General features: G+C 35.8%; 1 protein-coding gene and 1 long non-coding RNA gene across 2 annotated transcripts in view; both read left to right on the forward strand.

The window, feature by feature from the left end:
- Window positions 1-26,524, forward strand: part of RSRC1 (arginine and serine rich coiled-coil 1) — a 422,099-nt gene that overhangs the window by 26,125 nt on the left and 369,450 nt on the right. The gene's annotated exons all lie outside the window — the stretch shown is intronic.
- Window positions 19,439-21,706, forward strand: LOC147577253 (uncharacterized). The gene is made up of 2 exons (XR_015240092.1): window positions 19,439-21,001; window positions 21,244-21,706. It is a non-coding gene; the product is annotated as an uncharacterized LOC147577253 (long non-coding RNA).

Raw genomic sequence — 26,524 nt, forward strand, 5'->3', positions numbered from 1 at the left:
AATTTGAGACTTATTTGACATCAGTTGTAATTTCTCCTTTTTCCTGTCTGATTTTAATTATTTGAGTCTTCTTTTTTTCCTTAATCTAGTTAGGGGCTTGCCAATTTTGTTGTCTTTTCAAGAAAGAGACTTAGTTTCATTGACTTTTAATATTGTTTTTCAATACTTTATTTCATTACTTCTAGTCTAATCTTTATTAATCTCTTCCTTCTGCTAAATTTTAGTGTAGTTTGTTCCTTTTTTAATTCCTTGAGATGTAAAGTTAGATTCTTAGTTGGAGATCTTTTTTCTTTTTTTTTTTTTTTAAATTTTTTTTTAACGTTTATTTATTTTTGAGACAGAGAGAGACAAAGCATGAACAGGGGAGGGGCAGAGAGAGAGGGAGACACAGAATCCAAAACAGGCTCCAGGCTCTGAGCTGTCAGCACAGAGCCCGACACGGGGCTCGAACTCACGGACCGTGAGATCATGATCTGAGCCGAAGTCGGACGCTCAACCGACCGAGCCACCCAGGCGCCCCTTTTCTTTCTTAATGTAGGCATTTTCTGCTATAAACTACCATCTTGGGACTGCTTTTCTTATAACCACAAGTTGTGGTATGTTGTGTTTTCACTGTCATTTGTCTCAAGATATTTTTCTAATTTCCCTTGTGATTTCTTCTTTGGCCCTTTGGTTTTTCAAGCGCATGTTGTTTAAATTCCACATATTTATGGATTTGCCAGTTTTTCTGCTCTGTATATTTCTAGTTTAATTCATCTTGGTCAGAAAAGATACTTTGTATGGATTTCAGTCTTACTGTATTCGTTAGGACTTGTCTTGTGGCCTAACATGTGATCTGTCCTGGAGAATGTTTCATGTGTGTTTGAGAAGAAAGTATATTCTGCTGCCGTTGGGTGGAGTGTGCCCTATATGTCCCTTATATCTGGTTGGTCTGTAGTGTTGTCCAGGTCCTCTATTTCTTTATAGATCTTCTGTCTCCTTATTTTATCCATTATTGAAAGTGGAGAATTGAAATTTTTTATTGTGTTATTCTCTTTTTTTCCTTCTATTTTGTCAATGTTTGCCTTGGATATTTGAGTACTCTGGTATCAAGTGCATATATATTCACAATTGTTATATCTTCTGTGGATTGACTCTTATTATTATATAATGTCCTTTCCTATATGTGACAGTTTTTGACTTAGTCTATTTTGTCTGAAACAAGCATGTCAACCCCTACTTACTTTGGGTTACCATTTGGATGAAATATCTTTTTCCATCCTTTCATTTTCAGCTGATTTCTGTCTTTACATCTAAGGTGACTTTTTGTAAACAGCATGCAATTAATTGCATCTTGGTTTTTTTACTTCATTCAGCTAGTCTGTATCTTTCCTTTGAAGAGCTTAAGCCATTTACATTTAAAGTAATTACTGATATAGAAAAACTGTTGGCCATTTTCTTAGCTTTCTGTCTATCTTGTAGCTATATTTTGTCCCTCTTTCCTCTCTTGGTGCTTTCCTTTGTGTTGTGTTGTTATTTTTAAATTAAAAAAATGTTTTTAATGTTTATTATTTTGGGGAGAGAGAGAGAGAGAGGGAGGGAGGAAGGGAGTGTGTGAGTAGGGAAGGGGCAGAGAGAGAGGCAGACACAGAATTGGAAGCAGGCTCCAGGCTCTGAGCTGTCAGCACAGAGGCCCGTGAGGGACTTGAACTAGTGAACCGCGAGATCATGACCTGAGCTGAAGTCGGATGCTTAGCCAACTGAGCCACCCAGGTGCCCCCATATCTTGTATTAACATGCTTTGATTCCTTACTTTATTTTGTGTATTTTCTCTAAGCTTTTTTTTGTGGTTACCATGGAACTTACATAAAATGTTAAAATTAGAAATATCTATTTTAAGCTGATAACAACTTAATTTTATATACAGAACCTCTAACTCTTTTATATCTGCCTACCCTGTCTTTGTTATTGATGTCACAAATTACACCTTAATATATTGTATATCTGTTTTTTTCTAAGTTTTTGAATTTATTTTTGAGAAAGAGAATAAGCAGAGGAGGGACAGATAGATAGGGGGACAGAGGATTTGAAGTGTCCTCTGTGCTGAAGTAGAGAGTTCATGGCTTGAACCCATGAACCGTGAGACCATGACCTGAGCCAAAGTTGGATGCTTAACTGAGCCACCCGGGCGCCCCTGTTGTGCACTTATTAACCTAGTTTTATAGTTACTTATTTTTTTAAGATTTTACTAATTTTTATTTTTAGAGCAGTTTTCGGTTCATAGCACAGTTTAAAGGAAGGTATAGATATTTCCCATATGTCCTCTGTCCCTACACATGCATACCCTGCCGCATTATCAACATCTTCCACACCAGCGTGGTACACATGTTATAGTGATGAACCTATGTTGACAGAGTATAATCACCCAAAGTCCATAATTTGCATTGGGGTTCACTCTTTTTGCTGTATGTTTGTGGGTTTAGACAAATGCATTAATGACATATATCCATCATTATACTTTCTTACAGAGTGATTTCACTGCCCTAAAATTCCTCTGCCTATTCACCCTCCTTCTATCCCCAGACACTTCTGGCAACCACTGATCTTTTTGCTGTCATTATAATTTTACCTTTTCCAGAATGTCATCTAGTTGGAATCAAGCAGTATGTAGCCTTTTCAGATTGGCTTCTTTCAGTTAGTAATATGCAGCTATGATTCCTCCATGTCCTTTAATGGCTTGATCATTTCTTTTTAGTGTTATGTAATATTCCATTGTTTGGATATACCACAGTCTATTTATCTACTGAGCATATCTTGGTTTCTTCCAGGTTTTGGCACTTATGAATAAAGCAGCTATAGATATATGTGTATAGGTTTTTATGTGAACATAAGTTTATAGCTCTTTTGGGTAAATACCAAGGAGTGTGATTGCTGGATTATATGGTAAGAATATGTTTAGTTTTGTAAGAAACTGCCAGAGTTTCTTCTAAAGTGGCTGTTCCTGTTGCTCCACAGCCTCCCCAGCATTTAGTCTTACTAGCGTTCCAGAGTTTGGCCATTTTAATAGGTTTTCAGTGGTAGTTCATTATTACTTTAATTTGCATTTCCCTGATGACATATGACGTGAAGGATCTTTTCATATGCTTATTTGCCATCTGTATATCCTCTTGTTGAGTTGTCTCTTAAGGTCTTTGGCCCATATTTTAATAGGGCTGTGTTTTTTTATTGTTGAATTTTAAGAGTTCTTTGTATATTTTAGATGACACCCCTTTTATCAGATGTGTCTTTTTGTAAATAGTTTCTTCCATTCTGTGGCTTGTTGCGTTATTCTCTTGACACTCTTTTGCAGAGCAAAAGTTTTTAATTTTAATGAAATTTAGCTTATCAGTTATTTATTTATTTTTTTTATGGATCATGCCTTTGGTGTTATGTCTAAAGTCACTGCCATATCCAAAGTCATCTAGGTTTTCTTCTATGTTATGGAGATTATGTAGTTTTGTATTTTATACTTAGTTAGGTCTGGGATTCATTTTGACTAAGGTTTTTGTTTTTTGTTTTTGTTTTTTTTTTTTTTAATTCTCACATTAGTTAACATACAGAGTTGTCTTGGCTTCAGGAGTAGAACCCAGTGATTCATCACTTATGTATAACATCCACTGCTCATTCCAGTAAGTGTCCTCCTTAATGGCCATCACGCATTTAACCCACCCCCATCAACACTGTTTGTTCTCTGTATTTAAGAGTCTCTTATAGTTTGCCTCCCTCTGTTTTTCTTATTTTTCCTTTCCTTCCCCTATGATCATTTGTTAAGTTTCTCAGATTCCACATATGAGTGAAATCATATGATATCTTTCTTTGACTGACTTATTTTGCTTAACTTAATACCCTCCAGTTCCATCTATGTTGTTGCAAATGACAAGATTTCATCCTTTTTGATTGCCAAGTAGTATTCCATTGTGTGTGTGTGTGTGTGTGTGTGTGTGTGTGTGTGTGTGTGTGTGTGTGTATACCACATCTTCTTAATCCATTCATCAGTTGATGGACATTTGGGCTCTTACTATAGTTTGGCTATTGTGGATGGTGCTGCTATAAACATTGGGGTACAGTGCCCCTTTGAGTCAGCATTTTTGTATCCTATGGATTAATTCCTAATAGTGCAATTACTAAGTCATAGGGTAGTTTTATTTTTAAATTTTTGAGGAACTTCCATACTGTTTTTGAGAATGGCTGTACCAGTTTGCATTCCCACCAGCAGTGCAAAAGGGTTCCTCTTTCTTCACATCCTTGCCAACGTCTGATGTTGCCTGAGTTGTTCATTTTAGCCATTCTGACTGGTGTGAGGTGGTATCTCAATGTGGTTTTGATTTTTATTTCCCTGATGATGAGTGATGTTGAGCATCTTTCCATGTGTCTGTTAGCGACCTGGATGTCTTCTTTGGAAAAGTGTCTATTCATGTTCTTTGCCCATTTCTTCACTTGATTATTTATTTTTTTGGGTGTTGAATTTGGTAAGTTCTTTATAGATTTTTGGATACTAACCCTTTATCTGATACATCATTTGCAAATATCTTCTCCCATTCTATCAGTTGCCTGTTAGTTTTGTTGGTTGTTTCCTTTGTTGTGCAGAAGCTTTTTATCTTGATGAGGTCTCAGTAGTTCATTTTTGCTTTTATTTCCCTTGCCTCCAGTGACATGCATTTTGAGTAAGTTACTGTGAAGGATATAGGGTCATTGTGTAGGTTCATAGGTTTTGTTTGTTTGTTTGTTTTCCTTTTTCTTTTTGCATGTGGCTGTCCAGCTGGTCCAGCATCATTTATTGAAAAGAGTATCTTTGCTCCATTATATCGCTTTTGTTCCTTTGTCAAAGATCAACTGACTGTTTATATGGGTCTATTATTGTTCTGTTGATCTGTTTGTCTATAGTATAAAGACTATACTGTCTTGATTACTGTAGCTTTATATAGTAAGACTTGAAGTCAAGTAATGTCAGGTCTCCAACTTTATTCTTCTTTGATACTGTGTTGGCTATTCTGGGTCTTTTGCCTCTCTATATAAACCTTATTTATTTATTAAAAAAATTTTTTTAATGTTTATTTTTGAGACAATGTGAGAGACAGAGTGCAAGCAGTGGAGGGGCAGACAGAGGGGGACACAGACTCTGAAGCAGGCTCCAGGCTCTGAGCTGTCAGCCCAGAGCCTGATGCGGGGCTCGAACTCACGAACTGTGAGATCATGACCTGAGCTGAAGTTGAATGCTTAACCGACTGAGCCATTCAGGCGCCCCTCTATATAAACTTTAGAATCAGTTTGTTGATGTCTCCAAAATAAAGTGCTGGGATTATAATTGGAATTGCATTGAATCTAGAGATTTAAGTTAGGAAGAACTGTTATTTTGACAATATTGAGTCTTCCTATCCAAGAATATGGAATCTTTTTTTATTTAGTTCTTTTATTAGTTTGTTTATTAGAGTTTTATAACTTCCTCCAATAGATACTGTATATATTTTGTTAGATTTATACCTAAATACTTCATTTTTGGGGATGCCAATGTAAATAATATTGTTCTTTGAATTCCACTTATTCATTACTGGTATATAGGAAACATTCTGTTTTCTGATAATTTCACATTTTAATTTTATAGGTGTTTTTTATGCTGTTGTCTTTTAAATTCTGTACCAGAGTTGAAGGTGGTTTACCTATCATCATTACAATTTACAGTATTCTGTATTTGTTTATATATTTACCTTTACCAGTGAGCTTTATATTTTCTTTTCTTTTTTTTTTACTTTATATTTTCATATGCTTTTGTGTTGTTGTGTAGTGTTTTTTTCCTCTTGCAGGTCTAGTGGTAATGAACCCCTAGATTTATATTTATTTAGGAAGTAATTTTTATTTATTTGGGAAAGTCTATTTCATCTTTATTTTTGAAGGATTGTTTTGCCGGTTGTAGTATTCTTGGTTGGCAATTTTTTAAAAAGGTTTTTGAATGTATCCTACTCATCCTACTCTTCTCTGGCCTGGTCTTTTGAGAAATCCACTAATAATTTTATGTAAATTATGAATCACTTTTCTTTTGTTTCTTTCAAGATTCTTTGTCTTTTGACAGTTTACTTAAAATGAGTCTTGGTGTGGGCCTGTTTGAGTTCTTCCTAGTTGGAGTCTTTTGAGCATCTTGAATTTTTGTGTCTATTTCCTTCCTCATATTTTGGAAGTTTTTGACCATTCTCTCTTTCTTTTTTTTTTTTTAAATTTTTTTTATGTTTATTTATTTTTGAGAGGAAAACAGAGACAGAGTGTGAGCAGGGAAGGGTCAGACAGAAAGGGAGACACAGAATCTGAAGCAGGCTCCTGGCTCCGAGCTGCCAGCACAAAGCCTGACCCGTGGCTCGAACTTATGAAGTGTGAGATCATGACTGCAGCTGAAGTCAGTCAGATGCTTGACCGACTGAACCACCCAGAGGCCCCTGACCATTATTTCTTTAAACAAGCATTGTGTCCCTCTGTTTCTCTTCTCATTCTGCATCTTACATGATGTATATATTGATCAGCTTGTTTTTGTCTCATAATTTCCTTATTTTTTTTCCCCTTTCTCCATTGTTTTTGTTTTGCTCCTCTAACTCAGTAATTTCAAAATACCTGATTTTGAGTTCACTGATTCTTTTTGTTAGATCATGTCTGCTATTGAACCCCTCTAAAGGATTTTTTTTTTTTTTTTTTTTTTTTTTTTTATTTTGGGGACAGAGAGAGACAGAGCATGAACAGGGGAGGGGCAGAGAGAGAGGGAGACACAGAATCGGAAACAGGCTCCAGGCTCTGAGCCATCAGCCCAGAGCCCGACGCGGGGCTCGAACTCACGGACTGCGAGATCGTGACCTGGCTGAAGTCGGACGCCTAACCGACTGCGCCACCCAGGCGCCCCTCTAAAGGATTTTTCAATTTAGTTATATTCATCAGTTTCAGTGTTTCTGTTTGGTTCTTTTTTTTTTTTTTTTTAACATTTTTATTTATTTTTGAGAGACAGAGACAGAGCACGAGTGGGGGAGGGACAGAGAGAGGGAGACACAGAACCCAAAGCAGGCCCCAGGCTCCGAGCTGTCAGCACAGAGCCCGATGCGGGGCTCCAACCCACAAACTGTGAAATCATGACCTGAGCTGAAGTCAGACGTTTAACTGACTGAGCCACCCAGGCGCCCCAGTTTGGTTCTTTTTTTATAGTCTCTATCTCTTTGGCAATATTCTTGTTTTGTTTATGTGTTTTTCTGATTTAGTTTAGTCAAACATCTGTTGTTCATTGTTCTCTTATTTGTATATCATTGAACTTCTTTAAGATAATTATTTTGCATTCTTTTTCAGGTAATTCATAGATCTCTCTTGTGGATTGGTTTCTGGAAATTTATTTTGTTACTTTGATTGGGTCATGTTTCCTTTTTTCTCATGCTTTTTAATATTTTGCTGAGTTGTACATTTTTAAAAGTCAGCCATTTCTCTTGGTCTTTAGGGACTGGCTTTGTACAGGGGAATACCTTCACCAGTCTGTCTGACTAGAGATTCTGGGGGCTTTTGAAACCTTTCTCTGGTGGTTGCAACTTCTCTAGGGTTGTGCGTGTAATTTTCCCATTTTGAATTTTTCTGACTTCTTTTCCAGGAGTTTGTAATCTCTTGCTCCCTCTGGTGTGTGTCTGTGGCAGTTCAGGTTCTCTGGTGCTACAGCAACAAGCAGCCTTGTTCTCCTTGTCAGTGGCCCCAGGCATCCAGAGTGTATGCTGGTTCCCCATTAGCACTCTGAATCAGACAAGACATACATCTTTCTCTTCAAGAAGTCTCTGAAAGTCTGGAACACTGGACACTTGCTTCACTGTTCTCCTTCATGAGGTAGAAACTTCAAATGTAGGCACCCTTTTCTGGTTGTGCTGAGCCATGTTGGCCATTGTTTGCTGCACCATAGGTCCTCTGGTTTCCCAGCAAGCCACTGCCTTCTCTTTTGCTTTCAGCAGCCCCCAGCCTCCCATCTAAACTGGGCTGGTTCTGGGACGCCTGGGTGACTCAGTTAAGCGTCTGACTCTTGGTTTTGGCTCAGGTCATGATCTCATGGCTTCCTAAGTGTGAGCCCTGCAAGCACCAGCAGCGCAGAGCCTGCTTGGGATTCTCTCTCACCTTCTCTTGCTGCCCCTTCCCCACTCATGCTGTCTCTGTCTTTTTCAAAATAAATAAATAAACATTAAAAAAAAGAGCTGTGCTGGTTCTGTTAGTGTTCTGAATCAGGAAAGACAAAACCATTCCCTTGGTAGCCTTCTGAAAAGCTGGACTATTGGATGCAGGCTTCACTTTTTCCTATCCTCACACCCTCCAAAGAAGAAGTGAGAAGCCAAGCTGAGTTGTGCCGGCTTTGAGGAGGGGGTGCTGTGGATGCAGTGATAGCTCTTCTTATCCATTTCATTGTAGCTGTTCTTGGCTTTGAACTCACCTGGGGTACTGTAATTTTATTTGTTTTTAGAGTTCTCGTAAAGTTATTTTGGCCTGTGCATTGTTTTTATGTTGTGTCTACAGGGTGAGCAGGGGGTGGGATTTCCTCTTCTGCCATCTTGTTGATGTCATCCTCAAATTATTTTTTGTGTATGGTATGAAATATGGGTAGAGGTTCCTCTTTTTCCATATGGTGATCTAACATCATTTTTTAATATATTTATTTATTCAACACATCCACTGGGTTTTTTTTTTATTTTAATTTTAATTTTTTTTTTTTTAATTTACATCCAAATTAGTTAGCATATAGTGCAACAATGATTTCAGGAGTAGATTCCTTAGTGCCCCTTCCCCATTTAGCCCATCCTCCCTCCCACACTCCCTCCCATAACCCTCTGTTTATCCTCCATATTTATGAGTCTCTTATGTTTTGTCTGCCTCCCTGTTTTTGTATTATTTTTGTTTCCCTTCCCTTATGTTCATCTGTTTTGTCTCTTAAAGTCCTCATATGAGTGAAGTCATATGATTTTTGTCTTTCTCTGACTGACTAATTTCACTTAGCCTAATACCCTCCAGTTCCATCCACATAGTTGCAAATGGCAAGATTTCATTCTTTTTGATTGCCGAGTAATACTTCATTGTATATATATACCACATCTTCTTTATCCATTCATCATCGATGGACATTTGGGCTATTTCCCTATACTTTGGCTATTGTTGATAGTGCCGCTATAAACATTGGGATGCATGTGTCCCTTCTAAACAGCACACCTGTATCCCTTGGATAAATACCTAGTAGTGCAATTGCTGGATCGTAGGGTAGTTCTATTTTTAGTTTTTTGAGGAACCTCCATACTGTTTTCCAGAGTGGCTGTATCAGCTTGCATTCCCAGATCTAAAATAATTTTTAAGAAAATTTCATTTTCCTGCAGGGTAACTTGGTGCCTTGTCAACACACCGGTCGACTGTATGAAAGGAATTCTATTTCTAGAATGTCTTCTAGGTTCCATTCATCTATTTTTATACTAGTACTCCACCATTTTGATTACTGAATTTTACAGTAAGTCTTGAAGTCAGGTATTATTTTTTGTATTTCCATATGAATTTTAGCATCAGCTTGACAATTTTTTCACAAGGTCCTGCTGGGATTTTTATAGGGAGTTAATTGAACCAGTAGAACAGGAGAATCAACAAATTGAGTCTTCCAGTCTACAAACATGGTATATTACTCCCATTTTTTGGGTTTTCACTTATCCCAACAATGTTTTGTAGTTTTTAATGTAGTAGTGTTGTACATCTTTTGTTAAATTTACTTTTAATTTTTTGACAGTATTGAACTTAGGAATTAGTTTTAAATTTAATTTTCTAATATTTTGCTGTCAACAGATAGATGTATAATTGATTATTATATATTGTATATTATATGTTTTGTACAATGTATATTTTATGTAGTTTTGGGTTTTTCAAATCTTGTAACCTTGTCACTCAAATTAGATCTAGTAGATATTTTTAATATACCTTAGGATTTTCTGTGCAGTCATATTACATGAAAATTGAGACAGCTTTGTCTTCTTATTAAAATTTTTTTTAATGTTTATTTTTGATAGAGAGAGAGAGACAGAGCATGAGCCGGGAAGAGGTGGAGAGAGAGGGAGACACAGAAACTGATGCAGGCTCCAGGCTCTGAGCTGTTAGCACAGAGCCCGAGTGGGGCTCGACCTCACAAAAGGCGAGATCATAACCAGAGCTGAAGTTGGACGCTTAACTGATTGAGCCACCCAAAGCGCCCTAAGACAGTTTTGTGTTCTTTAAACTGTATGCCATTTATTCAGTTTTCTTGGCTCTTTGCATTTTCTAGGATTTCTAGTTTACTACTGCAGAAAAATACAGAAAAGATAATGCATCCTTGCCATTTTCTCTTAGGAAGAAAGTAGTCACCTTTAAATTTGAAGTTAGCTGTTAGTTTTTGCTACTACCCTTTATAAACCTGAAGAAGAATCTTCTATATTTCTTTTTAGTTGTGGTTTTTTTTTTTTCGACAGTGGCTGTTGATTTTTGTCAAATACTTGATTATGGCTTAGTTTATAATAAATTTTCATCTGTTTTGTTCTTACTCATCTCTTGATTTCTTTCTCTTTTTTTCTTTAATTTTTTAAATGTTTATTTACTTTTGAGAGAGAGACAGTGTGAGCAGGGGAGGAGCAGAGAGAGAGGGAGACAGAATCCGAAGCAGGCTCTAGGCTCTGAGCTGTCAGCACAGAGCCTGATGTGGGGCTTGAACTCATGGACGGCGAGATCATGACCTGAGCTGAAGTTGGACACTTAACCATCTGAGCCACTCAGGCACCCCTCTTGATTTCTTTTCCAGCTTTGTGACTCCTATGTACTGAAGACTCCACAGTGAGCTCCTCTCCGCCCTTACATGGAGCTAAAATAATGGTATATATTACACTATGTCTGACAACCCATTGAGTTAGATTTAGGTATAACCCAATGAGTTAGATTTGCATTCCCAGACAAATATTTCCTGGTATTATTGACTCTCTGGGCTCTTTGGCATGAATCTTTTTTCTTAAGGGAGATATATTTTGATTTTGATTTGAGAAGTCAAATTGAAGACTTTCTTGTGTGATGTGAAGCGATTTCTTAAAATTGTGCATCCTCATTATATATATACGGACATAATATATGTTTTCAGTAGGAACTTACAATAATATTTTCACATTTCATTCATTGTGTTAGATTTTTATAGAGTAATTCTAGATATGTATAAAATTGCTAGTGTTGTTTTCATATATATTGCAGTTACTGTATATAAACCATTCTGTATTTTGTAAACAAAAGGAATGGCATTTGAAATCAGCCATTTTTTTAATGAATAGTTTTGTTTCATTTCCTGTTTTTCTCTTTCTTGCTGCAAATATTACTATGTAAATAGATATTGACACTTCTATCTTTAGACTTGGAGAGTTAATGTAAACTTGGAGGAATTAGTGAATTCTAAAATATTTTTTTCCTGTTCTATAACGTATAATGTTTTAATTTCCTTTCTCTTCGATTTGTTTTCCCCTCATGGTGATATATTTCTGCCTACAAGAAGCATTTAGACCATGTGGAATGATGACAGGCATACCACATGTGTGTACCTGCGCACGCACGCGTGTGCACACACACATACACACACATAGAGGAAACAAATATAGAATAAGATAGTTTAAATCTCTTGTATCCTGTAGACTACAAGTGTGAAGGGTGTTAGGGAAGAGGGGGATTACTGTAGATTAGAGGAAATTAGGAAAAGTTTCATTAAGAATGGAATTATAAATAGAATAAGTAAGAAATATTTATTAATTGGAAATAGTGTGACATAATTTCTGAAAATGCATTTATCTAATAAAATAGTGTGTTGAAAATACTTTGTAAAACCCAGTAAAAATGTTAGTGTTTTTTTAGGAAAAAATTTATTATTTTTATTTTTATGGTGTACTACAATATATTTATGAGTTTGCTTTTATCATATTTTATTTCACAGAGTTTGAAAATATGTTTCTCATTTTCTTCATGCTGTGATTATCTGTTTAAGCAACAAAGGACAGCATTTCTGATATTTTAACTTTTTCTGGTGTCCTTTTCTGAGTATTAAGGAGAAAAATTATACTTTAACAATGTAGTATCACTTATTTTTTCAACTTGAATAATGCTGAATTTTTTAAATTAAAAAATTATATTAGCCTCTTTAAAATTGTAAGAATGTTACTTCATACAAAAATGGTTAAACAGATAGTCTTTGTTCACATGATAAAATCTAACTAGTAAATATCCGGGAATCCCAATTAATTCTTCACTAGGTGATCTATTCTTGTTTTTGTAATGTTTTTCTTTTTCTCTTACACTACCTATATTACATTGCTGTGTTGAATTTCACATGTATTTTCTAATCAGTGAATGAAATCAGAGTGCCTTCAGAATTCATTTATTTGCAATGTTTTGATTTGTCCGTGAATCAAAAGAAATCATCAGTGACTGCATTAGGAAACTATTGGATATATAAACTCATTATGCTGAGGTTGGCTTTTGTTTAAACTTAAATGTAAATTTTGTACTTGGAAATTCTGTAGTTTTAAAATGAGTGCAGTTTGACTTCTGGAATATATAGATATCTAGAAAATAGAAAATGAGTTAAGATGAGAATCTGTTTAATGAAAATATATGACTTTTACATTTACTCTTATTTTCATTTTGATTTTTTTCAGTGAACATATTAAATATCCTTTTCATATACAAACATAATATTAAAAAACTAACTCATTGTTTAAAGTTTGAACTGCCCACGAAACAGTTGTTGAACTTTCAGTTGGAGAGCATTTTAGTGAGAACATCTTAACATCTAATTATGAAAATTATAGAAGTGACCCAAATAGTTGATTTTCTATTTTCATTTTATTCTTTTATTAACCCATTGATCTTTATTTTGTCTTATATCTGAAAATAAGAACAAAATGTGTGCTTATACAGCAATTATTTTATTGAGGATACATCTTAAAAGTCAAGAAGTGAAGCTGCTTGGTAATGCTATAAATTTAAAACTGTCCTACAGCAAGACAGTACAATGCAAATATGACTTAATAAGATCACAAACTGAATTTCAGTGAAACAACCAAGATTTACATTAAATTAGGAATTTTAAAACTGATTTAGTTTGTTTTACTGAGCATTTGCTTAATAACATTTTGCCTTCTTGCAATCTTTTTAAAGACAATAATTCGTCTGTGAAATGCAGGCATATCCTCAGTAGAAAAATTGAAAGCAACAGCTCACTTTCTGAAACCACACATATAGCGATATAAAGAAATATTTCAGCTCTACAAAATTTAATAAATCATCCCATTTCCTAATTTGATCATATTAGATGCTGATGTGGAAGAAGCATTTCAAATACCATCTCCTCATTAATATACATCAGTCTGGGGAATAGAATGGAATACTTATGCAGAGATGTCACAGTTACTGTTTCTTAGTTTACTAAGTGGAACAGGTTGATGTGATACTGGGTGCTATTTGTCAATGTCTTGTTAAAATGGTTTGGGTCGAGTTATGGAGTCCAGAAAGACGGCGGCTGATAAATCAAAAGTGGATTGAGTGGACAGGAGGCAGTGATTGATACTGTGACAGGATATGAAGAAAGGAACCATGATACAAGCATGCATGATATTGAATATGAGAAGGAAAATGGCCCTGGAGTATGGATATTATTCAAGGAAATGAGAATAATAATATCAGTCTGGAAATATTGCTAGGTGAAGATTAGGATAGTCTTTATTAGAGCCTAATACTTTGTTGGAATGGTAGAGGTGAAATTATGTAAAAATTTATGTGAGAATATTTTCACCTATGTCTGAAGACTCTTTAATGATTGATATTGCTTAAGGTAGTTTTAACCTTGTTTTTCCAGACTAATTCTTAAACCATTTGTTTATAGACATCCTAAATTCCAGTAAAATTAAAACATTTTTTCTTTTAGATTAACTTGAAGAGCATTTACCTTTACATCTTGATTTTATACAGTTATGTATTCAGAGACTAAACTTGTATAAATAAATAGTATTTTCTGAAATCCATTTGGTTCTGACTTCTAAAATTACATTGTTCACTTTAGATGAGAAATCTGCACTGCACAGTTTTCAGCATGTTTTAGATTAGTCATTTTGAATGGCATATTAAAGATCTCTGACAGATAAGTTATTTCACAAAGGTCAAGACTATATATACTGAGTTTTCTTTTATTGAATTATCAGTGAAATATTAGTGGAGGTCAGGGAGTTCTTGGTGGGAATCTTTTGATTAGTTTGACTATTGTCCTTGAAAATAGGAAGAACTTTCTTTTGCTTCCTCACTGGAACTGTTCTGTATCTAACACTGGTAGAATAAGAAAGAGGTTCTTTGGAAAGGTATTCATTTAACTTTTAATTGTATAGTTTATGAGACATAAAGAGTAGTGGAGTTACAAATAATTGTGATGATAATATATGATTCTTATGTACAATGTCTTTTTCTTCTTAAGAACTTATACCTTATGGCACAATTTTTAAGTATGTAATAGAAAACATTTGAAATGAGGCATGGTAATAAATATTTACTCAGATACTGAAACCAGTAGTGATGAATTTACTGATAATTTTTTCTAGCTTTTTATAAAAATTCTGATAAATGTATGTAGTATTCCTGGATTCCTCAAAACTAATTTAATTAGATGAAAGTTGTTATTTTGGGGTTTATCACCTCAACATTCGATAAAGCAAAATCATTGTGTTGGCTAAATAACACAGTTTGGAACTTATTTTAAGGTGTTTTTTGTTTGTTTGTTTGTGTTACTTAGGTAAAGCTGGTATATAATATATTAGTTTTAGGTGTATGACATAATTTGATATTTGTATACACTGAAAAGTGATTACCACAATAAGTTACCATTCTTCACCATACAGTTGACCCCCTTCACCCATTTCACTGCCACCCCAACCCTCTACCACTCTGGTAATTGCCAGTCTGTTCTCCTTCTCTGTGAATTTTGTTTTTTGTTTGTTTGTTCATTTGCCTTATTTTTAAGATTCTATGTATGGTATTTGTTTTTCTGTGTCTGGCTCATTTCACTTAGCATGATGCTCTTGAGGTCTGTCCATATTGTTGCAGATGGCAAGATTTAATTCTTTTTTATAGCTGAATAGTATTCTAGTATATGCCGCATTTTTTATCCATTCATTTATTGATGGACATTTAGATTGTTTCCATTTCTTGATTATTGTAAGTAATGCTGCAGTGAACATAAGGGTGCATATATATTTCTTAATTAAGTATTTTTGTTCTCTTTGGGTAAATACCCAGAAGTGGAATAGCTGGATCTTATAGCAATTCTGTTTTTAATTTTTGAGGAATTTTAAGTTCTAAACTGTGCTGTTTACTACCACAAGTTGTTTTTTGAGACCCAGAATGTGATTCTGAATATTTAAAGAGGAAAAGTAATTAGTCATTTTCAGATTATAGAATATATTTTTTATAGTTTTCTGGAGTTTTTCCTCCATTTCATTTTTTATATAGCAGCCAAAATGCATTTTGCTGGTACTTCTTTTATTTCAGTCGTTTAGGATACAGTCTAAAATATTGATGAAGCATGAAGTTCTTTGTGATCTGGTTTGACCGGCCTTTTTAGTCACTTTTCTTTTATTCTCTTCTCTCCTTCCTTCCTTCCTTCCTTCCTTTCTTTCTTTCTTTCTTTCTTTCTTTCTTTCTTTCTTTCTTTCTTTCTTTCTTTTTCTCTCTCTCTCTCTTCTTACTTATCTATCTATCTATTTATTTATTGTGAGAGACAGAGACAGAGAGAGAGAGAGAGAGAGAGAGAGAGAGAGAGAGAGAGAGAATGAGCAGGGAGGGGCAGAGGGAGACAGAGAAAAAATCCCAAGCGGGCTCCACACTGTCAGTGCAGAGCCTGATGCGGGGCTTGATCTCATGACTGTGACATCATGACCTGAGCTGAAATCAAGAGTCACATGCTTAAACCAACTGAGCCACCCAGGTGGCCCCAATGTCTTTTAAAATGTTAATTTATTTTGTGAGCAAGAGAGAGTGTGCCTGCAAGTGGGAGAGGGTCAGAGAGAGTAGGTCACCTTTTAATAATTTCAGTTTATAATAGTTTCTCTGCAGTTCTTGTTTCTCTCTCAGGATCCTTGAAAATGTGGTTGTTTCTGCTTGAAATGTTTTTTTCTCTCTCTCATCACCCCCTGTGCATCTGAGGTCTTTACTTAAGGGCATTTCCTTGGATGGCCTTCTCTGTCCACCCAGATGTGGATACATTCTCCCATCATATGCTATACTCAATGTTTGTAATCCAGGATTTTATTTTATTTTATTTTTTATGTTTATTTTTTTGAAAGAGAAGACAGAATGCAAGCGGGGGAGAGGGGCAGAGAGAGAGGGAGACACAGAATCTGAAGCAGGCTCCAGGCTATGAGCTGTCAGCACAGAGCCTGATGTGGGGCTCGAACTCCCAGACTGTGAGATCATGATCATCTGAAGTCAGATGCTTAACCGACTGAGCTGCTCAGGTGCTCCTGTAATCCAGGATTTTAGCAAGCTTGCTAAAGCTGATCCTAGTTAGTGTTACAGAAGCATGAATATGCACTCAGTCTTACTAATTTTCAACTTATGGTTTGAACTTTAAGCTCAATAAGTATCACTTCTCACTGGAGTCTTATTTCTCTCATGGAGAAAAGGATTTGAAATTCTAGGAGGTAACATTAAAGACAAATTAGAAATAGCACAGAAAAAGTTCTGGATCAGCCTTTCTAAATCCCAGTGTCCTCATCTATATAATGAATATTGACCTCATTCTGGTTTGAATGTTTCTAAATTATATGAGAGTAAGTTTCATGATATATGAGTCACTTAAAAACTTTTCAAAAATCATTTGTCACTTTTGACTTTTTCTAAACTAATGGACGTGCCTGCTGTTATGCCTTATTACCATGCTTCTAAAGAATAAGTAAACACAGTTCAAGGAACTGAATATTTACTCACATTGACGTTATTGACTGCTGATCGGTCAGCTTCTACTTGCTTCCCTACAGAGCTGTAGTTTGCTTTAGTTTCCTAAAGAGCTTTTCTTTTTTGTGTGTTTGTATTGGAAATGCTCTTATGTGAGAAGTGGCTGTGAGGCCCTAAAGAGGTGTGGATGCAGAATTTTTAGGGGTAGAGTGTTACTTTAGACTATTTCTTTTAGATGAAGAAGCTGGGATTAGAGAAGTTAATCCCAAAGTAAGTAATAGCAGCAGAAATGGTTCTCCAAGTGTGTGGTAGTTTTCTGGCTTCTCGTTTCACAAGATTTTTACCCCCTCTGGTTTTTAAGTGGGTGTAGATTATGCAGGATCAATAGAAGAAGTGAGAGGGGCACCTGGGTGGCTCAGGTGGTTAAGCCTTCGACTCTTGGTTTTGGCACAGGTCATGATCCTCACGTTTCATGAGTTTGAGCCCTGCATCGGGCTCTGAGCTGACAGTGCACAGCCTGCTTGGGATTCTCTCTGTCCCTGTCTCTGCCCCTCCCCTGCTCGCTCTCTCTGTCTCTCTCAAAATGAATGAATGAACTTATAAAATAATTTTTTAAAAAGAGGAAGGGAGAAAATTCTGGAGGAGCAAAAGTTGGGCAGCATTGTTCTTGGACAGATAGTCTCAGAGGAAGCTGTCTACTTAGGGATAATAAATTGAAGGTGAAAGGAACATTGCATATAGGTACAAAGAGTTATTGGTTTGTTTAAAAATCTCTTCTTTGTTTCTGTAAGGACACAGTTAAAGAAATGTGTGTTGTTTCTTTACTGACCTTAGGTAGTGCATATTTATAAAATTTACCCAAAATAAAGATGAAGGATGGAGTTTAGACTATGGGTCTAGCCATGGATGTAGTAAGATCCCTGTTTATTTTTATTACTATGTCTTCGACTGGCACCAGTAGCAGTTTTACATTAATATTCAAAACAGATGGATTTTTTTTTTCTTTTGAGAGAGTATGAACGGGGAGAAGCAGAGAGAGGAAGAGCAAGAATCTTAAACAGGCTCTACGCTTAGCATGGCTCACTCTCATGACCCTGAGAACTGACTGAACCACTCAGGCACCCCAAAAATAGATGGATTTTTAATTAATCGTGTGGAGCTAATGAGATTATTTTAAACAGTACTTTTGGTATTTAAATAAAAAGTTAAAAACAAACAAACAATACAAAAAAAAGAGTAACAGGAAGTTTGTTTCCTTCATACATTTGGTATCAAAACTATCATCTGTTTGTAATTTAATTGTGAGAAGCTAATACAGAGACACTTTTGATTTAACAAAGAATTTTGGGTACCAGACCAGCCTCTAAAATCCTGTACATGACATAACCCCATTAATATAAGATACCTCCTGCATATTTATTTTTAATTTAATGATGCAGGGCATCCCAATGGTTTCAGTAGTTTCATGTTTCCTACTTTTTGCATGATTTCTGCTAAGACAGTTCGTATTTCTCTTTTGCTTTTTTTTTTAATTTTTTTTTAACATTTATTTATTTTTGAGACAGAGACAGAGAATGAACAGGGGAGGGGCAGAGAGAGAGGGAGACACAGAATCTGAAACAGGCTCCAGGCTCTGAGCTGTCAGCACAGAGCCCGACGCGGGGCTCAAACTCACGGACTGTGAGATCATGACCTGAGCTGAAGTCGGACGCTTAACCAACCAAGCCACCCAGGCGCCCCTCTCTTTTGCTTTTAAATAAAATGTTGATTCTAAAAAACAAAGCAAAACAAAAAAAAAAAAACCCTACAGAGTATTCTTCCTTCCCTGAGATCAAGAGTTGCATGCTGAACTGACTGAGCCAACCAGGTGGCCCTCAAGTTGTCTTTATTTTTTTAAGTCTATTTATTTATTTTGAGGGAGAGAGAGAGAGAGAGCGCGCGCGCATGTGTGTGTGTGCGCGCGCGCGCGCGCGCACGAGAGAGCAGGGGAAGGGCAGAGAAACAGGGAGAGAAGGAGTGTATCAATGCAGAGCCTGACGCAGGGCTTGATCTCCTGATCTGTGAGATCACGACCTGAGCCGAAATTCAGTCAGAGGCTTGGCCATCTGAGCCACCTAGGCATCCCTCAAGTTGCTTTTAAATTAGGATTTTCTATGTTTATAACATATAATCCAAACTGGCAAAAGGTGGACTGTTAAGTATTAGTCATGAAATTCTAGTTTTGATTAAAATTCAAGTTTAAAAATTTTTTTTTTTCAACGTTTATTTATTTTTGGGACAGAGAGAGAGCATGAACGGGCGAGGGGCAGAGAGAGAGGGAGACACAGAATCGGAAACAGGCTCCAGGCTCTGAGCCATCAGCCCAGAGCCCGATGCGGGGCTCGAACTCACGGACCGCGAGATCGTGACCTGGCTGAAGTCGGACGCTTAACCGACTGTGCCACCCAGGCGCCCCAAAATTCAAGTTTTAAATAAAAGATTAAGTGATTGACATTGAATAAAAGATTTTATGTAGTTCCTGTAGTATTGTGTTGATTAAATAAACGAGTGCTATCTTCTTTGATACTTTAAGGTGATGTCTTTCCAGTTTTCTGGTTATTTTAAATCAGTTTTAATTCTTCACATCAAAATTTGTTGTTAAGTTCCAAAGGAAGCACAGTAAAAATTAATTAGTTGGCTTAACCATCCAATATTAATAAATTAAGAAAACACAAACTAAAAAAAAATTGTTTTAGTGTTTATTATTATTTTTTTGAGAGAGAGAGAGAGAGACAGAGACAGAGTGCAAGTGGGAAAGGGGCAGAGAGAGAAAGAGACACAGAATCTGAAGCAGGCTCCAGGCTCCGAGCTGTCAGCAGAGAACGGGCCCCGAACTCACAAATGGTGAGGTCAAGACCTGAGCTGAAGTCAGACACTTAACTAACTGAGCCACCCACCTGCCCCAAGAAAACACAGACTTTAGTTGGCATAAGACTGGATTCTCTAATGACAAAGTAGGTGACTTTTTCATAGACCTTTCTTCTCAGCTTTTTAACCACAGTGCTATTCTAGTTTTTCTGTTTTTGACTCAACATTGGAGCACTTTGCTACCCAGCTAAAACCAGAACCTCCCTTTCTACCTGCATTGTGGCTCTGCATTGTGGGGAGTCCTGCCTGGGGATTAATTAATGAATAGAACCATTATCTCTTAGCTAAGTTATAACTACTTTTCTGGGTTTTTTTGTTTTTGTTTTTAAAGTAGGCTGTACGCCCAACATGGGGCTTGAACTCATGATCTGAGATCAAGAGTTGCATGCTCTACTGACTGAGCCAGCCACACACCCCTACTTTCCTGGTTTTTAGCCAAGTTTCACTGTTGTGCAGGGTGGAGTCATGACTCCAAATCAGCTGAGTAGATAATCTGTCCATTTTGATTTTCCATTGCTCCTCTTCACTGGTATAGAGTTCTTCACATAATATTTATCACAGTATCAACTTAAAGACTTAATTTAATACAACTTAATTTAATACATACTTTTGGTTGAGGTGATTTCATTATGGCGGTAGCTGAATTTCTTGCTGTTTCTTATGCCTCATTTACAGTGGAGCAACAGAGGAAAATCAGGAGAACATAACATCAGGATGCTTTATTTCTTGGGCAGAACCCAGGTGAGAATTTACCATGGTTCTTGCCACAGGCACTACTATTGGATATAACTAACTGCCAATGTGTTTTATCGGGTGGCTTCTCGAATGTTGGCAGACACTTAAACTGGTCCCTGCTAGAGTTGAGCTTATTGTCATAAGATTTTCTTTTTGATTTTTCTCTGTATCTTTGCTGATCCTTTTACATCATTATGGTAGAGTCAAAGATAGAAAATGATGTTTCTCATATCTTACGGTGTTTGTAGGTAGTTAAGGGTAATTTATTGAGAATGAAATTAGTTATTTCCCCTTACTCATTCCTATGAAATTGTAGGTTGTAGAATCTTGCCCCCAAAATTAATAATAATTATTTAACATTATTGAAGTAATTTAAAAATAGGTGAAACTCGGGGCGCCTGGGTGGCGCAGTCGGTTAAGCGTCCGACTTCAGCCAGGTCACGATCTCACAGTCCGTGAGTTCGAGCCCGGCGTCAGGCTCTGGGCTGATGGCTCAGAGCCTGGAGCCTGTTTCCAATTGTGTGTCTCCCTCTGTCTGCCCCTCCCCCATTCATGCTCTGTCTCTCTCTGTCCCAAAAATAAATAAACGTTGAAAAAAAAAATTAAAAAAAAAAATAAAAATAGGTGAAACTGTTGTATGTTTGTATACGGGTGTTGATTATAAATGAAAGAGTCCTTAATTATACCTTTACATTTGTTTCTTCTGTATTTCATCCATTTTTTGATGAGGAAGGATCTGGAACATATAAATCTGTTACTTATAAGATCATATTTGTTCTACTTTATAGAAACAGGGCTTAATATTTGATGTTTTGTTCTAGAGCTTACTATCCATCTATATTTTTTGAGAGTGAATATTTTATTTTCATAAGTGTGTTTATCTTATGGATGCTATAATACAGCTTTACAACTTAACTGTTACAACTAGAAATGTAAAAACACTGTCTGTAACTTCATATTAAATTGTGTATTTCTGATTATGGTGAACTTCACTAATTCCTTATGGTTTATTTTTTTAATACTTAGATTAAATAAACTTTGTATTCACAGAGATTAGAAATGAAAATTACAAAGATATTTTGCCAAATCTAATTAGTCTTTATTTTTTTTAAGTTAAATATTGGAAGGACATTTTACACTGTAATATTTCATAAATTTTTATTGAAATATACAGTGTGTTTTTTCCTCATAGGATTATTGTGACAAGAAATAAAGAACTTTTTGGCATTATCTACTCTATAAATTATTTCCTGTTATTTTCTTCTCTAGATTTTTAAGAAAGGGTTTTCATTGGTTCTGTTACATTGTTTTTTGTGAAATAGTCTATGTTCATACTTTATGGGTTTGCATAAAGTATGCATTTGTAATCTATGCATTTTGTACCAGTTATCTTTTAGTATTATTTCCAGGCTGAAGATTCTAAAGTTTTGCAGTTCACATTCATGTGGAAGGCCACCAAACCTTACCTTTTAATAATTTTATTTTCACTTACATGCGTTGTCTGGCTCTTGTCAGAAGATGGTTTTATATGAAATAGACTTAGGTAGTATTTTCTTTTCTGTTTCCAATATGCTTTCTGTTAATGGCCACTATTATAGTTGGCCTTTCTGACTATAACAGCACATTGAAAATGTTACTCTTCAGGAAACAGTGTGTAATGACTACCAGATCTCATTCCAGATCTCTCTTATTTTACGAGCATAGTAATCCTTTCTCATTTATGAGTTTGCCTTATTTGAAATTCAGATATAATGTAGATTTACTTCTGTACTGTATATGCTTTTCAGAACCTCTGCTGGACATCTGGGTCACTTGTTTCTACCTTTGTTCTTCTGCCAGTTGCTTCTTAGGCGATTGGTCACATACATACTAAGTGTCATGAAAATATATTAGATTTTATCATTGAGCTGTGTGTATTACCATGTGGTATTTGTAGCCCTTGTGATATTGAGCAAGAAGAGACCAGAAAGAATGTTGTTTGTGCTGTCAGAGCTATTACTGCCAAGGTAGATGTCTAGTGGTGCTACAAGTAAAGTGCTGTGACAGTATAAAATGAAAGGCATATTTTTCAGCTCAGTATCTAAATTTAGAGTATGGGACTCTTCTTGCCAAAGAGGGTTTAAGAATGATTCTCCCATCTTCAGGCTTGTGGAATACCAACTAAGGAAGCAAGCTCTCAGGTTAGAGGGCAGAGAGCTGTAGCATCCCAAAGCATTCCTAGGAATTTGTAAAACTGGTATCTAGACTTTTGTAATGAATGGAATTTAAAAAGCCAAGTTTTTTGTAGAAATTAATAGGCATAGATTTGGTTTCTAATGTCTCTATTTGGAGAAAGAGCATAAGCGAAGCCTACGAATGGACCTTCAGATGAAGTGTGAATGAATAACTATGACCAATAATGAAGTGCAAAGAGACTTTCAAAATAAGTTCACTGTTTATATTCCATGCTACATTCAAAAGATAGAGAAAATCCTAGGTTTAATGGCTTGTCAAAACAGAAAAATCTGGTTGGTGATAGATTCTTTTTTCTTTTTTTAAAGACTGATTTTATTGTTTTAGAGACAGAGTGTGTGTGGGTGAGCAGGGGAGAGAGGCAGAGAGGGAGAGAGGAAGACTATCAAGCAGGCTGGCTCCACGCTGCTGAGTTCCCGTGAACCCAGTGCAGGGCTCAATCCTACCACCCTGGGATCATGACCTGAACTGGAATCAAGAGTCAGACTGTCAATTGACTGAGCCACCCAGCACCCCTTGGTGGCTAATTCTTAACCTTTCTCTGTATCAAATCAAATGTAAAGTGGGATGGCAAACTTAATATATACAAAGGGAGAGTCTGATGAAAACCATGGATCTTCTTAACAGAAAATTTCATATATTTGCATTCATAATTTTTCATGTCCTTAAAGGGCATTCATGGACATCCTAAAACTCCCTGGGACCACTAGGTAAGAACCTTTATGCCAGTGTCAGAAACATTCAAACAACTTTCAGAAATGAACTTACATGTCTATGCAAGTATAAATATGAGCTTTATATTTATATAAAGGGAGGCATCAAGTTCTTTCCAGTAATGTCTACTCCCTTTTCTTTCCTATTTTCCACCGCAGTAATACATCTTTTAATTTCAAAGACAAGTTAAAAGACTATAACTCATTATCAATTCAGGGTAGGGAAATGTCTTTGATAGCTAATAGTTTGTTCTTTGTTTTCTGTATTTTTATTTTGGTGGATGTAAAACACACTTATGAAACTTTATAGATTGTCTTTCAGTCCCTTTAAAAGATTAAGATTATGAGGTCCTTATCCAAGAATTCTCCTACCATGGGTTTTTTCTTTTTTTTAAAATTTTTTTTTTTTCAACATTTATTCACTTTTGGTACAGAGAGAGACAGAGCATGAACGGGGGAGGGGCAGAGAGAGAGGGAGACACAGAATCGGAAACAGGCTCCAGGCTCTGAGCCATCAGCCCAGAGCCCGACGCGGGGCTCGAACTCCCAGAGCGCGAGATCGTGACCTGGCTGAAGTCGGACGCTTAACCGACTGCGCCACCCAGGCGCCCCCCATGGGTTTTTTCAAGAACTTAATTTGACAGTGTGATAAGAAACTTTATTATCCACTAAATACGTTATATTGTGCTTACCTTCATCGGAAATTTTTGTTTCTTTGTGTAATCTATCCAGTTTTTCTGTCTTGATTTTTGTTAGGTTTGATATTTTCCCTATCTTATTCATATCAGAAGACTTCAGTATTAATTTGTTCTAGGCAACCTTATACAAATACTAAATGAGATTGATCCTGTAGTCATTTGGAATAGTTCATTTTGGGATACTTTTGGCATGCTTTATTTTTCATACCAGCCAGTGAAGAAAATGCTAGTTTCTTCAAACTCTCCCTCTACCTCAAAGTTCCCTTAAGGCAGGGATCAAGTCTTAACTAATTTTGTATTCTCAGTTCCTGGCATGCTGATACTGCCCACTAGTAGATTTCAGCAAATCCTAATAGTATATTCAGTAAGTTGAATGAATGATTTATTTCTTCATTTTCAACACAAGTATTAAGAGAAAAAAAAAATCTATGTGGAACCTTTGTTCAGGAGTCTTTCTGAGGTCTAAAAAATTTCCTTTGTTTGATCTCTACCTCCTGTAGAGGAGTTGTGTGTATTGTCAAGTATATGATAGACCAGATCAACTCTAAATTTGATTTCCGGGATGTTGGTTCCTAAAATTCTAGTTGATTGCTTGGAGACTTGGGAGGGAACATTGCAGAAAAATATTAATAAAATACCTTTTAAGATTATAAGATAAAGTCTTTGAAGGAGGTTGAAGTTGGTTTTAAAGTTATTCATCAGATATAGCCTTTTTAGTCTTTTTAGGAAGCACCATTCTTCAGTCTTTACCTAAAGGATAATAGATTAAACAGTTCACACTAAGCATTTTTATCATCTAGGGTGTGGTATGGTATAACCTTCTTGATGCTCCTTTAAGAATAAATATATAAAAGTAAAAAGGTTGGAACATTGTTTACTTTTTCTTTTTCTTTTTTTTTTTCTTAAAGTTCATTTATTTTGAGAGATAGAGAGACAGAGACAGAGACAGAGAATCTCAGGCAGCCTCCACACTTTCTGCTCAGAGCCTCATGTGGGACTCAAACCCACAAACTATGAGACCATGACTTAAGCTGAAATCAAGAGTTGGCACTCAACTGACTAAGCCATTCTGGTGCCCCCTATTTTCCTTTTAAATGAATATTTTGTGCTTGTTTAAATTCAGTTGTTTAAATTCTTAGAAATCAGCGTTTATACATGATTAGGTTCATGTCTATCAAAAAATTAATAACTTTTTGGCCAATGTTGATTGCATTAAGTATTGTGTTACTGTCATGGTATTCTCTTAATTTTTTAACAGTCATGATCTCTGATACTGTTAAAGGACATAAAAACCAACAACAGCATTGAATTTCTTGAATTATAGGTAATAGGCAGGAAGGGAGCTGATAGAGAAGACTTCCATGATATCCTGAAGCTTTATGCACTAGAGAGGATATTACCACGCTCTAATTGACTACTTTGGGAAATTAAACTTCATATGGCAAAGCTAAAGGCTCTTAAGTTATCATTAAAGACACGTATCTGCTACTTAGATGGCTTTTACTATTATTAACTTTGGAAAAAGTTAAAAATATGACTCAGTCTGTGTAATTACACTTTAGTGTTTTTTAAGTTTTTATTTAAATTCCGGTTTGTTAACATACAGTGTAATGTTGGTTTCAAGTGTACGGGTTAGTGATTCAACACTTCTATACAACACCTGGTGCTTCTCTCCACAAGTGCACTTGTGTAGTTACACTTTGAACTACATCTGCATGTAGATGACATTCTTTTTAAAACACTTTGTATTGTTTCCCTTTTTGGTACTTCATAAATGAATGTAAAATAAAAAAAATAAATAAATAAAAGGTGAAATCGAAAAAAAAATGAATGTAAATATGTGAATATTATTTTTAAATTTTAAAGAGTTTTAGATGGAATAAAATACTTTGTTTAATTGATTTTTTCATAAATATAAATATTTCTTGCTGATTTAGTGATTTTTTTTAATTAAGAAGAATCTTTTATTAAGAAGATTTCAAACATACTCAAGTGTAGGAGGATAATATAATATACGCCTATTACATAGTTTCAACAGTTACTAAGATTTTTTTTTGCCATAGCTGTTGCTGCTGATGCAGCTGGTGATAGGGGTGCTGCTGTTCCTCTGACTCTTCTTGCCTTCACCCCCCCCCCCCCCCTTGTCTTCTGCTTTTTCTTTACTGAAGTATTTCAAAGCAAATTTGGGCAATGTGTTATTTCATCCACACATTCTTCACTTTGCATCTCTAAAAAGATATGAAAATTTTCTTAACGTGAGAC

Source organism: Puma concolor, chromosome C2, assembly GCF_028749965.1.
Source record: "Puma concolor isolate L17-30 chromosome C2, mPumCon1.1.hap2, whole genome shotgun sequence".
Lineage (NCBI taxonomy): Eukaryota > Metazoa > Chordata > Mammalia > Carnivora > Felidae > Puma > Puma concolor.